At 39.3% G+C, this 14,106-nt stretch overlaps 1 pseudogene; it reads right to left on the reverse strand.

Moving 5' to 3' along the window:
- Positions 1-12,613: 12,613 nt before the first annotated feature.
- Positions 12,614-13,900, reverse strand: LOC123797970 (small ribosomal subunit protein uS5 pseudogene; annotated as a pseudogene).
- Between the last annotated feature and the right edge of the window lie 206 nt (positions 13,901-14,106).

The raw sequence follows: 14,106 nt of genomic DNA on the forward strand, positions 1-14,106 counted from the left end.
CAGTGTAGAAGGTCAATGCGTTCAGATTACCCCATTCCTCTTCTGGTTGTACTCTCAACCAGTACCGCCCCGGTCTCACTTGAAAAAATGATCTAAACCTTTCAGCTGGCTCCAGAAGTTCTTCATCTCCCAGGAGTCATTCAAACTTGAATTAATTTAGGACTAAGCCAGATTCTCCTGGAGCTCAACTCTAGGACCAGCCTAGAACAGGAGAATACTCCAGGGTTCAAGACAGGCCTTAACTCACCAAAGTCTTTGAGAGACCCTTTGTACTTTGCTTTCTTTAAGGTCTGGGAGTTGGGGGGGGGGGATCATATAGTAGTGAGAGAGAATACAAAGATTAAAATGGTATACCCTGCTGTTCATTATGTGGACCGCCAATTTAACTGGATTCTCTTGAATTCAAGTACAAATTCATATCTTTAGAGCACTGAATTAGTTAGCTTTTATGTTAAATTCACACAATCCATCACTCTTTTCTTCACCAAAAATTGGGTTGATTTATAAATATGTAAGACTTTCCGTAGCATATTGTCTAAATACAACTTTGATCACCAAAGGATAAATAAAACACATACTGAAAACCATCATAGCTATTTGTTCCTACATGAGCAAAATACCTAAACTCCTGTTCCTCTGATCATTTTGCCTTTCTAATCAGTCATCAGGATTCTCAGGGCTATGTTCTATGTGGTTCCTTTTTATGGGCTTGTTTCATTTCTTTCCCTTACTAAAGTATGAGATACAATTGCTAAAAGCCAGTATTTATATGCTGGTAGGCTTTGAATGTTCAAAATAGTATTTTAAACTTGGGGAGAGTTACAGTGTTTTGGTAGCCGTTATTTAATAGGTGAATAGTGAAATGGAGTTTGTGGTTTTTAAATTTAGATCAAATTTCATCACTATACTTCATATACCAGTCAGCATTTTTGTGATTTCTGCCAATTTATTTACTCATTCAACCAGGTAACAAGTAGATTTGGAGATACACAGCATTGTATCAAATAAACAGATACCCTGGCTTCAATGGGCTGATGTTGTAGTTCGGGGAGAGAGACATAAAAAACACATACACATAGCTTAAAATGATGTCACATAATGGGTGCCAAGGAAAATACAGGATGTGGAAAAAAGTGACTAGAGTTTTGGGTAGTGCTGTTTTATATAGAACAAACCGGAAAGATCTCTCCTAGATGACATTAGTGCAAAAATCTAAAAGAAGCGAGGGAGGAACTGGGTAGACCTACCAAATGGATGAGCATTCCAGAAAGAGATCTTCTCCCAGGTGAGTTAACAGACTAGACATCAGTCTTGGAATTTGATAACTAGTAAGACAAATCTGCTACCTTGTTTTTCTTGGAGAATGTCTTGACTCTTCTTGATACTTTGCATTTTCATAACCATTTTGGAATAACCTTGTTGAATTCTACCAGTTGGTGTTGGGATTGTATTGAGTCTATAATTATCCCTGTAGAGAGATCTTCCGTGTCTTTTGTTCATTTTATTCCCAGGTACTTGATACCTTTTGGATGCCATTTTCTGTTTGTTACTAATAGTATAGAGAAATACAACTGATGTTCATATAATGATTCATGTCTTGGGAATATTATTGCTCTTTCAATTTCAATAGTTTAGCTTCTCTGAGATTTCTGTGTACACAATCATCATCTGTGAATAATTTATATTTAACCCTTTTACAGTGCTTTGATGTGTCAATCACTTTCTATGTGCTTTTAAAATATTAACTTATTTACTCTTCAGAACAACTCTGTGAAGGAAGTATTCATTATCCCATTTTACAGATGAGGAAACAGAGGCAAAGAGTTAAGTACATTGTCCAGAGTTGCATGTCCGGTAAGTGGCAAAGCTAGGATTTAAAGTGTTTTGTTTCTTCTTCTTCAATCTTTTCATCATGTATTTCTTTTTCTAGCCCATTTGCACTAGCTGGGACTTCAAGTGTAAAGTGCTAAATGGCAGTGGCTGTGGGGGCATTGTTTACTTGTTAATCTTAAAGGGATTTCAGTGTTTGAACCGTTAAGTGTGATATTTGTGCAGATATATTTGTAGATGCCCTTTATCAAATTTATTAAATTGTCTTCTAACTCTTCATTTGCCAAGAGTTTTTACCTTGGGAAATACGTTGTATTTTATTGGCTGTTATTGGGGACGTACGTCTGTCATATACTTATGATTTATTCCTTTCATGTAATTATGTAATACAAATGTGATTTATTTCTTTAACCACAGTTAATATGGTTATAGTTAACATATCAATTTGATTTTTCAAATATTAAACCAACCTCCTGGGATAAACTTCAGTATCAGAACGCATAAGATTGGAATTACGTCTTTTATGAATGGTTGTTAGAAATTGCTGTTAAGGCTGTGTGGGCCTTCTGAATTGTTTGTTTTTTAATATTATAGAAAGCCAGGTTTTCAGAGTTGAGAAGCATTCATCTTCATGGATATAGTATGAGCAATAAGGAATGGCAGCCCCTCTCCTCTGTAAGAGTTTACTAATCCTAGAATGTGTAAATTTCCCTAGCTCTGTGGTGACAACATCGTTTTGCTCATATTGTTTTTCTCTCCAGTGTTTTGCCTGATAATTGGAACACCTATTTCTACTACCTTTTTTTTTTTTTTAAATCCAGCATAGAGGAAGTTAAATTTAGATGCTACACACCGTGTGCACCAGGTGCCTCCAAATTTGGAATTCAGGATACTGGGAAAACAGAAATCTTACCAAGAAAGAAACTGTAGGCTCTTAAGGGCAGGGACCTTGTCTTTTTTCTGTAAGTATGTACTAATAAGTATATACGAAGAGGAGATTGAGGATGTGCTTGCTGTGATGAGACAGAATAAGCAACAGGAATGGGAATGTTTGTGGACTTAGGCCTCAGAGTTGGTGACCAGTGTCTTCATTACACTGTGCACTAAAATAAGCTGTTTGAAACAAGACAGTGACTGAAAAAGCAGTCACTTTTAATAAGGTTTAATGCCACGTATGTTAGGTCATAAATATTGTAGAATGGAGCCACTGGCACATCATTTTTCAGGGTTGATTTAGCCAAAGCATTTTAATTTTGGTTTTTGGGGGCTTTTTGTTGTATGTTCATTTAAAGGAAATGTGATACTTTCAGCTAGTAAAAAAATTTTCTGCTTTAGAGAGATAACATGCAAACTGATGTTTTAGAGACAGTTACTATTGAGAGTTCATAAATAGAATGTACACAAAAGAATTTACTTTCCCTTTCCCCCTTTTTTCCTTTCTTTCCCTCCTTTCTTTGCTCCATCTTTTCTAGCCCCTCCTTCCCACATTACCTTCCCCCATAACTGATGCAAATGAGTATGTACGTATATCATAGTTTTCTCCATGTTACTTAGTCACGCAAAATGCATGTACACATTGATCATTTCCTCAATTTTCTCAATATCTTACAGAAATTAATCCAAGTGATAGAGCTCCAGCTCATTCTTTTTAAAGGCTGCATATGATGGGCATTCTCTTGGTGACACTTTCGGGTTTTTCCCCTGCTACAAAATAGTGCAGGAAGCATCCTCGTATATAAATCCCATTTCCTGGTAGTTTTAATTATGGGAAATAGTTTCATGGATATCAAATGGCTAGGTCACAAAGTATATGTAGTTTTATTAATAAGATTATCAGATTGCCTTTTGAAAAAGGCTGTCAAAATTTACAGTTCCACTAATAATACATGAGTCCCCTTTCCCTTGCATTCAACGAAGAGTAAATATTAGAGCTTTATAGTTTTTACAAGACCGGTATAAAGTAATAGGTATTACCTGATTTTATGTTTATGTATCCCTGGCCACTAGTGAATTTGTACATCTTTTTTGTGTGGTTTTCTTTTTTATAGGAGGAGGGGAATTGGTGGTATTTGATTTACTGTTTTCTACACTGAGTGTTAAATCTTTTGCTTACTTTGCAGGGAGAGAGTCTCTTTGTTCAGTTTGAAAGAGATCTTTATTGTAGCTCTTATGTATTATAGGTTTTTTAAAACGATTTATTTATCTTAGAGGGAGGGGGGAGAGAATCTCAAGCAGACTCCACGCTGAGCTCAGAGCCCAACACGGGGGTAAGCCTCACAACCCTGAGATCACTACCTGAGCCAAAACCAGGAGCCGGATGCTTAACCAACTGTGCCACCTAGGCGCCCCATATTATAGCTATTAAAATAGCTATGCATTATATATATGATAGCTATTATCGTTTTTTGTTATATATTTTTGTTCAAATCTATTATTTGACCATTGACTTTATTAACTTTGCTGTGGATTTTATTCTAAAGTTTATTTGAAATATTTTTAGACTATAAAGAAAAGTTGCAAAGATAGTTCAGAAGCTTCCCATATACACTTTACACACACACACACACACACATGCACATACACACACACATACACACAGCTGTATTGTCAAATGTATCTAATTTTATATTTCAGAACTTCTAGTCATAGTTAAGGTTTCTTTTGCTCCTAAATTATAGTAGCCTAAGTTTTTTGTGAGATTTTTATTTAATTTTTTACATTTGCTTTACTCTGACTTGAATTTGTTTAGTATAATGTAGAGGTCCAATCTTACTTCTTCCAGATGATAAGCTGTTTGTGATGACGCGTTATTTTTAAAATAATCTATCCTTTCCCACTGATCTGAATGCTGCCTTTATACTGAAATTTCTAGATTTCTATCAGCCCACTAGGATTTTGATTGTGATTCCATTGAATCTATAGTAGATCAACTTGGGGGAAATTGGCATTTTAACAATAATGAGCCTTCTGATCCATGAACATGGTGTATCTATCCATTTATTGGGTTTTTTAATTTCTTTCATCAGTGCTTTGTAGTTTTCAGTGTACAGATATTTTTAAAATCTCAATTTCTGATTGTTACTATTTTATAGAAATACAGTTCATTTTTGTAGGTTGATCTTGAATCCTAGAAACTTGTAAGTCATTTATAACTCTAATAGCTTTTTAGTAGATCCATAAGATTTTTCTACATAGAAAATCATGTTTCTGCAAATAGTTTTATTTCCTTCTTTACAATCTGGATGGCTTTAGGAACTTTGGCGGGGGTTGTCTTATTATACTGGCTTCAGTCTCCAATACAGTATTAAATAGAGATGGTTAAAGAGACAGCCTTACCTTGTTTCCAGTCATAGTGTGTAAGTATTTAGTCTTTCATCCTCAGCTTTTATTCCTTCTGCCAAATTCTTGACAAGCTTAAAGGGGTTGCCATTTTAGATTGATTGGAGGACCCCAGAGTTTGCCTGTAAGGTATTACTTGAGTTGGGTGTTTTTTTTTTTTTTCTTTTCATTCAGTTTTTAAAATTGAGATACAGTTTACATATTGTAAAATTCACTGTTTTTAAAGGATAAAATTCAGGGTGCCTGGGTGGCTCAGTCAGTTGAGCATCTGCCTTTAGCTCGGGTCATGAAGGTCCTGGGATCAAGTCCCATATCAGGCTCCCAGCTCAGCAGGGAGTCTACTTCTCCCTCTGCCCTTCCTCCTGTTGTGATCTCTCTCTTTCTCTCCCTCTCAAATAAATCTTTAAAAAAAAGTATAAAATTCAGTAATTGCTAGTTTATTTACAAGGTTATGCAACCATACCATTACCTAATACTAGAACATTTTCATCACCCCAAAAAGAAACCCTGTATCCATTATCATTCAATTCCCATTCTCCCATCTTCTCAACCCCTGGCAACCACTAAAGCTATTTTCTGTCTGAATAGATTTGTCCATTCTGGACATTTCATATAAAAGGAACCATGTAATATGTGGCTTTTTGTGTCTGGCTTCTTTCACTTAACAGAGTTTTCAAGGTTCATCTATGGAGTAGTATGTATCAATATTTCATGCTTTTTATGGTTCAGTAATATTCTGTTATATGGATATACCATTTTTGTTTATTCACCAGTTGATGGACATTGGGGTTGCTCCCACATTTTTGGCTATCATAAATGATGCTGCTATCAACATTTGTGAACAGTGTTTTGTATGAACGTATGTTTTCATTTTTATTGGGTATAATACTAGGAGTGGAATTGCTGAGTCATATGGTAACACTGTTTAACTTCTTGGAGAACTGCCAAACTGTTTTCCAAAGCAGCCACATCAATTTACAGTCCCATCAGCAATATGTATTGTTTCTAATTCCTACACCTCCTTGTCGACATTTGTTTTTGTCTGGTTTTGTTTTTTTTATTATAACCATTCTAGTTATATCTTTGCCTTTGTTTCAGCACGCATGTGAATTAGGATTAAAATTGTGTTTTTTTGAAGTTCTCCCAACCCACTGCTTAATTATAGTAAATACTTGGTCCTATTTTCTGGTGGGAAACACATAAAAGAGGTCAAATGGTAGCCAGTGAGATTCAATTTTTAGCAATTTTTGGATTTGACGGGTCCCTATTGAAACCCTAAGGAAAAATAGATAAGTCGGGTTGGTTGGTAAAGTTCCTGTCTGGTTTCTACCTGCTACATGGTGAAGCTTGCAGTGGCAGAGTTATTACTAAGTTTCTAATGCATTGTGATACTGGCAATTCCATAGTAAAGTGATTTAATTTTACTGAGCTCTTCCTTCTCATCCACTGAAGTCTGTTTAAAAACGTGGCTTAGATTTTACCTCTTCCTGAAAACATTCTTGATTTATTCTACTTGGTCCTTTTAGTAATTTTGACAAACATTTCACTGATCCTTTTTTTCTCTACTAGAGTCTCCCTTGCTCTTTTTTTTTTTTAAGATTTATATATTTATTTTAGAGAGAGTGAGCACGAGGAGGAGGGGGAGGAGGAAAGGAATATCTCAAGCAGACTCCACACTAAGTGCGGAGCCCAACATGCGGCACGATCTCACAACCCTGAGATTATGACTTGAGCTGAAAGCAAGGGTTGGATGCCCAGCCTACTTGAGTGCCACCCAGGCACCCCTCTACTAGAGTCTCTTGAACTTGGTTTTATTTTCTTTTTAAGTTAGTCATAAGCTCATTAAAAGCGGGAACTATCCATTTTATCTATTCCCCATATTTTATGCAGAGGGTGATGAATCGTTTAGTTCACTTACAGGGCTTACACAACTCAGATACTAGTTACTGCACACTCACCTTCTGGGCCACTGGGTCACATATTCCAACTTGCCTAAGAATTAGGAGAGAGATTTTAAAAGTTAGATTCCCAACCCCTTAGACTCAGGATTCCCAAGTGATTCTGATGCATATATTCTAAGCAGTGTTTGAGAAATATTTATTTGATTTTTTAAAAAGATTTTATTTGAGAGAGAGAGAATGAGCAGGGTTGAGGGGCAGAGAGAGAAGCAGGTTCTGTGCGGAGCAAGGAGCCCAATACGGCACTTGATCCTAGGGCTCTGGGATCATGACCTGAGCTGAAGACAGGTGCTTAACCGACTGAGTCATCCAGACGTCCCTGTGTTCCGGGTTTTAAAAATACAATAACAAGACAGATATAGCCCTCACCCCAAGAAACCAAGTAAATAAAAAATCAAGTCATTACAGACTGTGATAAGTGCTTTTAAAGAATCAAACTTTTACCTTCAATATAAAATAAATTGGCTTGAAATCCTCAAAAAAAAAAAAAAAAAACTGTCACCACTTCCCGGGGTCATAAAGGGAGTTTTCACCAAAATGCATTTCAGAAGTGGAAATGAAAGCTTTCCTGACAAACATCAAATTCTCAATATATCCATCCTGTTGCAGTGTCAGCTTACAGAGTGCTGTGCATTCTGAGATCTTGCTCACGAAGGAGGCACTCTCTGAAATTGCCTAGATACATCATCGATCATTCTGAGCAATTCAGAACTAAGCCAATTTAGATTCAGTCTTGCAGCTGCCGTTAAGATTTTGCTGCTTCACCTTTCAAATTTCATTTTCTTTGCCCACAATCTCAGCAAAAGTTTAAAAATAGTACAGTCACAGTTTATCAGCATTCCTGACTCATAGTATTCTATTGTGTTCTTAATTTGGGCTTCAATATAAATAAAGGGAGTAGAATTAGATGAGATGATCTGTAAAAAAATCTCTTTGGGCTACAGTGTAACCGAATTCTATGACTAAGAAAAGGCTTCTGGATTTGACCAAGGTTGTTGAGAGTAGTTTGAATATGATGGGAAATAGAGGCTGAATTTCTTTCAAAAAAGATAATTTGAGAGGTGGGAAAAATAGAAAAAGTTACTTTTGAAAACCTGATGTAGGAAAGGATGGAAACTTGGAGATTGAAAGGGACTTGAAGTGGGGAAGAGTTGAGTTAGGTTTGTAGGATGAGAGGAAGGCACTAATTGAAAGGGACATGTGCAAAAGATGGTGGTATCGTTGGAGGAAAGCCCTTGAAGAGGGGATGGGATGAGGGAACAGCCCTAGTAAGGAGGGGGAAATTAATTTCTAAAAGAAGAGGAGCAGGGAAAATGTGGTAAGTCAGAAGGAAGGGGAGCTTATTGGAGCACTCGTAGGAGATGGCCTGTTGGTTCAGTTAAGGTCAGGAGCTGAGGGTGGTCACAGCCAGTGGTACTACCATGGCAGTGAACTGTGGGATGATGTGACAGCTGCAGAGACTGGACAATAACTGATGGGCCATAGTTAGGAGATGCTCTATACACAGGGAGTTTTTGTAGTGTCCATGAACCAGAAATACTGTATATAGCTTAGAAGGCATTTTCATATGTTGTATCACAACAAACATGATGTCAGCCTAGATGATATTTACTAATCATTTAAAAATATGCAAACTTAAGCCCAGCGATTGTAAATTTCCTCAGGTGTTCTACATCTAGTAAGTATTGTCATGTATAGTTCTCATTTAAAAGGCTTTGGGTTTTTCCCCCTTTTTCTGTTTTAATATTTTGTCTTTCATTCTTCTGTCTAGAAATTCTGCTTATTAGGTCCCTAAGGCATGAGGTTAAACTTTGATGATTAATCACCCTCGCTCTGTATAGAATTACTTTCTTTGAGACTTTGCTACTTCTGGATGCATGATTTACCCATTACACTTGTATAACAAGTGCTCATTCTATTGAAATATTTTATTTTTAAGATTTTTTAATTTATTCATTTGACAGATATAGAGACAGCCAGAGAGAGAGGGAACACAAGGGGGAGTGGGAGAGGAAGAAGCAGGCTCCCAGTGGAGGAGCCTGATGTGGGGCTCGATCCCAGAACACCAGGATCATGCCCTGAGCTGAAGGCAGACGCTTAACGACTGAGCCACCCAGGCGCCCCTATTGAAAATTTTAATATATGTACCCAAAAATATAAGTTAGTAATGCTTTTTTTTTTTTCAAGATTATTTGAGAGAGAGACAGATCACAAGCTGGGGGAGGGGCAAAGAAAGAGGGACAAGCCGACTCCCCGCTGAGTGGGGAGCCCGACTCAAGGCTCCATCCCAGGACCTTGGGATCATTGCCTGAGCCCAAGTCAAGACGCTTAACCAACTAGCCACCCAGGCACCCCAGTAATGCTTATTCTTTCATTGAGGAGGTATTAAATCTCCATTGTGCCAGTCATCTTCCTGAGCAACATGGGGAACAGAACTAAACCAGACATTTTCTGTCACAGACAAGTCAACTCAAAACACCAAAACAGTGGGGGCATCTGGGTGACTCAGTCGGTTGAGTGTCCGGCCCTTGATTTCAGCTCAGGTCATAATCTCGGGGTCATGGGATTGAGTCCATGTCAGGCTCCACACTTGGCATGGAGTCTGCTCGTCCCTCTCCCTCTGCTTCTCCCCCTACACTCTCTTTCTCTCTCTCAAATAAATAATCTTAAAACAAGCACACAACCACCGAAACAGTGGTTAGAGCTGTGGCAGAGCTGTGCACTATGAGAAAACAAAGATCACTTAACTCAGCCAACGTGGGTGAGGAAGAGCCTCTAGGAGGTGACGTTTGAACTGGTTATTTTTTTAATGATTTTATTTATTTACTTGAGAGAGAGCATGAGCGGGGGGGGGGGGGGCGGACAGAGAGAGGGAGAAGCAGACTCCCCGCTGAGCAGGAAGCCCACTGTGGGACTCAATCCCAAGACCCACAGTCATGACCTGAGCTGAAGGCAGATGTTTAACCTACTGAGCCACCTAGGTGTCTCTGAACTGGATTTTAAAGGATGACTAGGAATAGCCTTGTGGTTTTTGGAGGTAAGAGGAAGGAGAGGAGAGCATTTGGAGCAGGGAAACGTGGGGTGCATAAGCAAGTCAGTGACTGGTGAATACGCCCTCTCTGGGTAACAAAACAGTTTGCCCGAATGAAATATTGGATGTGGACATTGAAAGAGCAAGAAAAGCCTAGGAGGAAGCTGAAGTTTCTGGCTTAGATCAGAGCTTAAACCCTGGTACCTTTCACAGAGATCCCAAGTAAGTGAAGCCTGAGTTTGAGGGAACGAAGAGTTCAGTTTGGGGCATTACTACATTTGAAGTGCCGACGAGACATTCATGGGGAGACGAACAGTTTGAAGTTGGTTTTATAGATTGGGAGCTCAGGAAAGATTTAAGGGCTTAAAGCAGAAGAGATACAGAAACACTGTGAGAGACTAAGTCTTTGGATATAATTTTAAAGAATCTGAAATCTCAGTGGCTTAACAAAAAAGGATTATTTCTTATTCATGCTATCTGTTCAATGCAGATTGGCAGGAATTTGCCTCAGACCAACACTCCAAGAATCGGGTTAATGGAGTCTTCCTGTAACCCACGAACTGGAACGTGAGGCCTTCTCAGTCACTGTAGCAAGATGAAAAGACCACGTAGGGCCTGTGCCAGCTCTTGGACACCAGGGCCCAGGAGGGACACCTCCCTTCTACCTCTGCTCTGTTGGTAGAATTAGTCACATGGCCCTAACCAATCAGAAAAAGACTAAAGCTCCTGTCTTGCGTATGACGAGAAGGGGAAGAAAACCAGGTATTGGTTAAGAGTGGCAATGCCTGACTCACAAAGGAACTACTTGTGTAACTAAAACTCTGATATTTCTACCATTTTATATGCAGCATACAGCTGTTTGATCCAACTGTCGTTCCTTCAGGCTTATCACACAGACTTATGCTCCTCTGGTATTAAGAGTACATGCAGTTCCCTAAACATGCCCAGTTAGTTCATGCTTTCGTTCAGCATGCATCTCGATGCCTCTGTGTCCCCCGTGTCCTCTGCCTGGCACATCCTTTTCTCGTCCTCATGACAAATTCAAGCTGCAACATGACCTCCTTGAAACTTATCTTAACCTCACAGGCAGTACTGGGCATATCTCTTGGTCTGCATAATCAACTCTAACACCTCTATTAGTGTAACAGGGTTGGTAATTTACATATTCATTGCCTCTACTAAGCTGTAATACTTACAGGCCAGGCACCTTACTAATTATTCCATTATATTTAATACTTTCCATTACACAGCAAAGGTTCAAAGACAGATTGCCCAGGTTTGAATCTTGGATCAGCCACATGTAATATTTGTAATCCTTGTTAATATACAAGGATTTAAGTTTTTCTCTATATCTTTTCTGTGCCATGAATTCCTCATCTATAACAGAATTATAAGGATTAAATTAGCGTGTGATAAATTGTGCACAGTCAAAACTACCTACAGTTGTTTTAATTGAAATGTATTTGACATATTGTGTAAATTTAAGGTGTTCATATTGGTTTGGTACACATGTGTTGTAATATGATTACCATTGTAGTGCTAGGTAGCACCTTCATCACCTCACATAATTATTTTTTTGTGGTAGGAGTAATTAAGATCAGTCTCTTTGCAAGTTTGATGTTTATAATACGATATTGTTATCTATAATCATTATGCTGTGCTCTTACATCTCTAGGACTTAGCTTATCTACTAGTTGCTAGTTTGTACACTTAAACGTTTCTCCTATTCCCCCAACCTCCAGTGCCCTGGATATTATTTTACTATTTTTAGGAGTTGGGCTTTAAGATTCTACATATAAGTAATATTATACAGTATTTGTTTCTCTCTGACTTATGTCACTTAGCTGTCCTCAAGGTCCATCCATGTCACAAATGGCAGATTTCCTTCTTACGACTGAATAATATTGCAGTGTGTGTGTGTGTGTGTGTGTTTGTAATCTTCATTCATCAGTTGTTGGGCATACTTGTTTCCATATCTCGGCTATTGTGAATGCTGCAGTAAACAGGGGATCGCATATATCTCTTCAACATCCTGTTTTTTTTTCCTTTGGGTATATACCCACAAGTAGAATTGCTGGATCATATGGTAGTTCTGTTTTTAGTTTTTTGAGGAGCTTCCATACTGTTTTCCATAGTGGCTGCACCAATTTACATTCCCACCAGTGTACTAGGGTTCCCTTTCTCCACATCCTCACCAATGCTTATTTCTTGTCTTCTTGATGATAGCTATTCTCGTAGGTGTGAGGGGGATAGCTCATTGTGGTTTTGATTTGCATTTCCCTGATGATTAGTGATGTGGAGCATCTTTTCATATACCTGTTGGCCATTTTGAGGTTGTCTTTGCGAAAATGTCTAGTTCCTCTGCCCCTTTTTTAACTGGATTGGTTTTCGTTACTGTTTATATATATAAATTTATTTAACAGATTTTAATTCACTTTATTTTTCTTGTATAAAACTATATACTGGCAACAGCTGGAGCCTGGGTCCTTTGCATGGAAACTCTGATGTGGGTCGTTACAAGATGGTTAGTGAATTCCGGTTTTGTTGTTGTTGTTGTTGTTTTTTAAGATTTTATTTATTTGAGATATATAGAGAGCGAGCGAGCATGCACATGAGCAGGGGGAGGGGCCGAGGAAGTGGGACAAGCAGACTCCCCATGAGCAGGGAGCCCGACGTGGGGCTCAATCGCAGGACCCTGAGATCATGACCTGAGCCAAAGGCAGATGCTTAACTGAGCCACCCAGGTGCCCCGGTCAGTGAATTCCTGATAGGGAGACTTAGTGAACAGTCTCTTTCCAGAGGTCAGAGGTGAGATAGCTGTAGATCTTGGAAATGGCATCAAAAGTGGCCTTGGCAAAGTTGCCTAGGGTGGCAGTGCAGCCCCTGGCTGAGATGCAGCAGCCAACAATACGGGCCATATCAGTAGCTTCTTGGGCATAGGGGCTGAGACAGTGCCAATGCTCTGGGGGCAGGGATGAGGTGCACCAGCACAGAGCCATGGCGGCCTGTCACCTTGCGTGACATGGTGTGGGGCTTGTGGATCGTATACCATCAGTAGCCTTGCCACACAGGGATGATGGAAAGCTTGGCCAGGATAATGGCCCCATGGATGGCTGTCGCTACCTTCAGCACTTAACACCCAGAATGATGTGTCCATTGTAATCTCCAATGGCAACAAATACCTTGAACCTGGTCTGCTGGCCAGCACAGGTTTGCTTTTGAACAGGCATAATCTTCAAAACCTCATCCTTGAGGGATGCCCCCAGGAAGAAGTCAATGATCTCAGATTCTGTGATGGGCAGGAAGAAGAGATAGATCTCCTCCAGGGACTTGATCTTCATGTCCTTAACCAGGCAGCCCAGCTTGGTGACAGGGATCCAGTTCTTGGCCTTGTCTCCACAAGCTCCTTGGCCTTGGCCCCAGCCTCACCATGGCCGCAACCCCCACCCTGCATGCCGCTGCCAAGCCTCTGCAGAAGCCACCACAGCCTCACATTCCAGGGCCCCAAGTCCTCCAGACCTTCCCACTGCACCAGTGCCATCCGCCATTTGGTGTTTTCTCAGAGAACTATTTACATATTTTGGATATTAATCTTTTATCCAGTATATACTTTGCAGATATTTTCTCCCATTCTGTACATTACCTTTCCATTTTGTTGATCGTTTCACTTGCGCAAAAGTTGCTTTTCGTTTTGATGTAGTCCCGCTCGTTAATTTTTGCTTTTGTTTGTGCTTTTGGTGTCATAGGCAAAAAAATCATTGCCAAGACCAATATCAAGGAACTTCTTTCCTGGTTTCTTCTAGGAGTTTTATGGTGTCAAGTCTTAGGTTTAATTAAGTCTTTGATCTGTTTCAAGTTAATTTTTGTGGGTGGTATAAGATTAAGGGCCCAGGCACCTGGGTGGCTCAGTCAGTTAAGCATCTGCCTTTGGCTCAGGTCATGATCCCA

Source organism: Ursus americanus, chromosome 9, assembly GCF_024610735.1.
Source record: "Ursus americanus isolate L20-20 chromosome 9, mUrsAme1.1.p, whole genome shotgun sequence".
Classification (NCBI taxonomy): Eukaryota; Metazoa; Chordata; class Mammalia; order Carnivora; family Ursidae; genus Ursus; species Ursus americanus.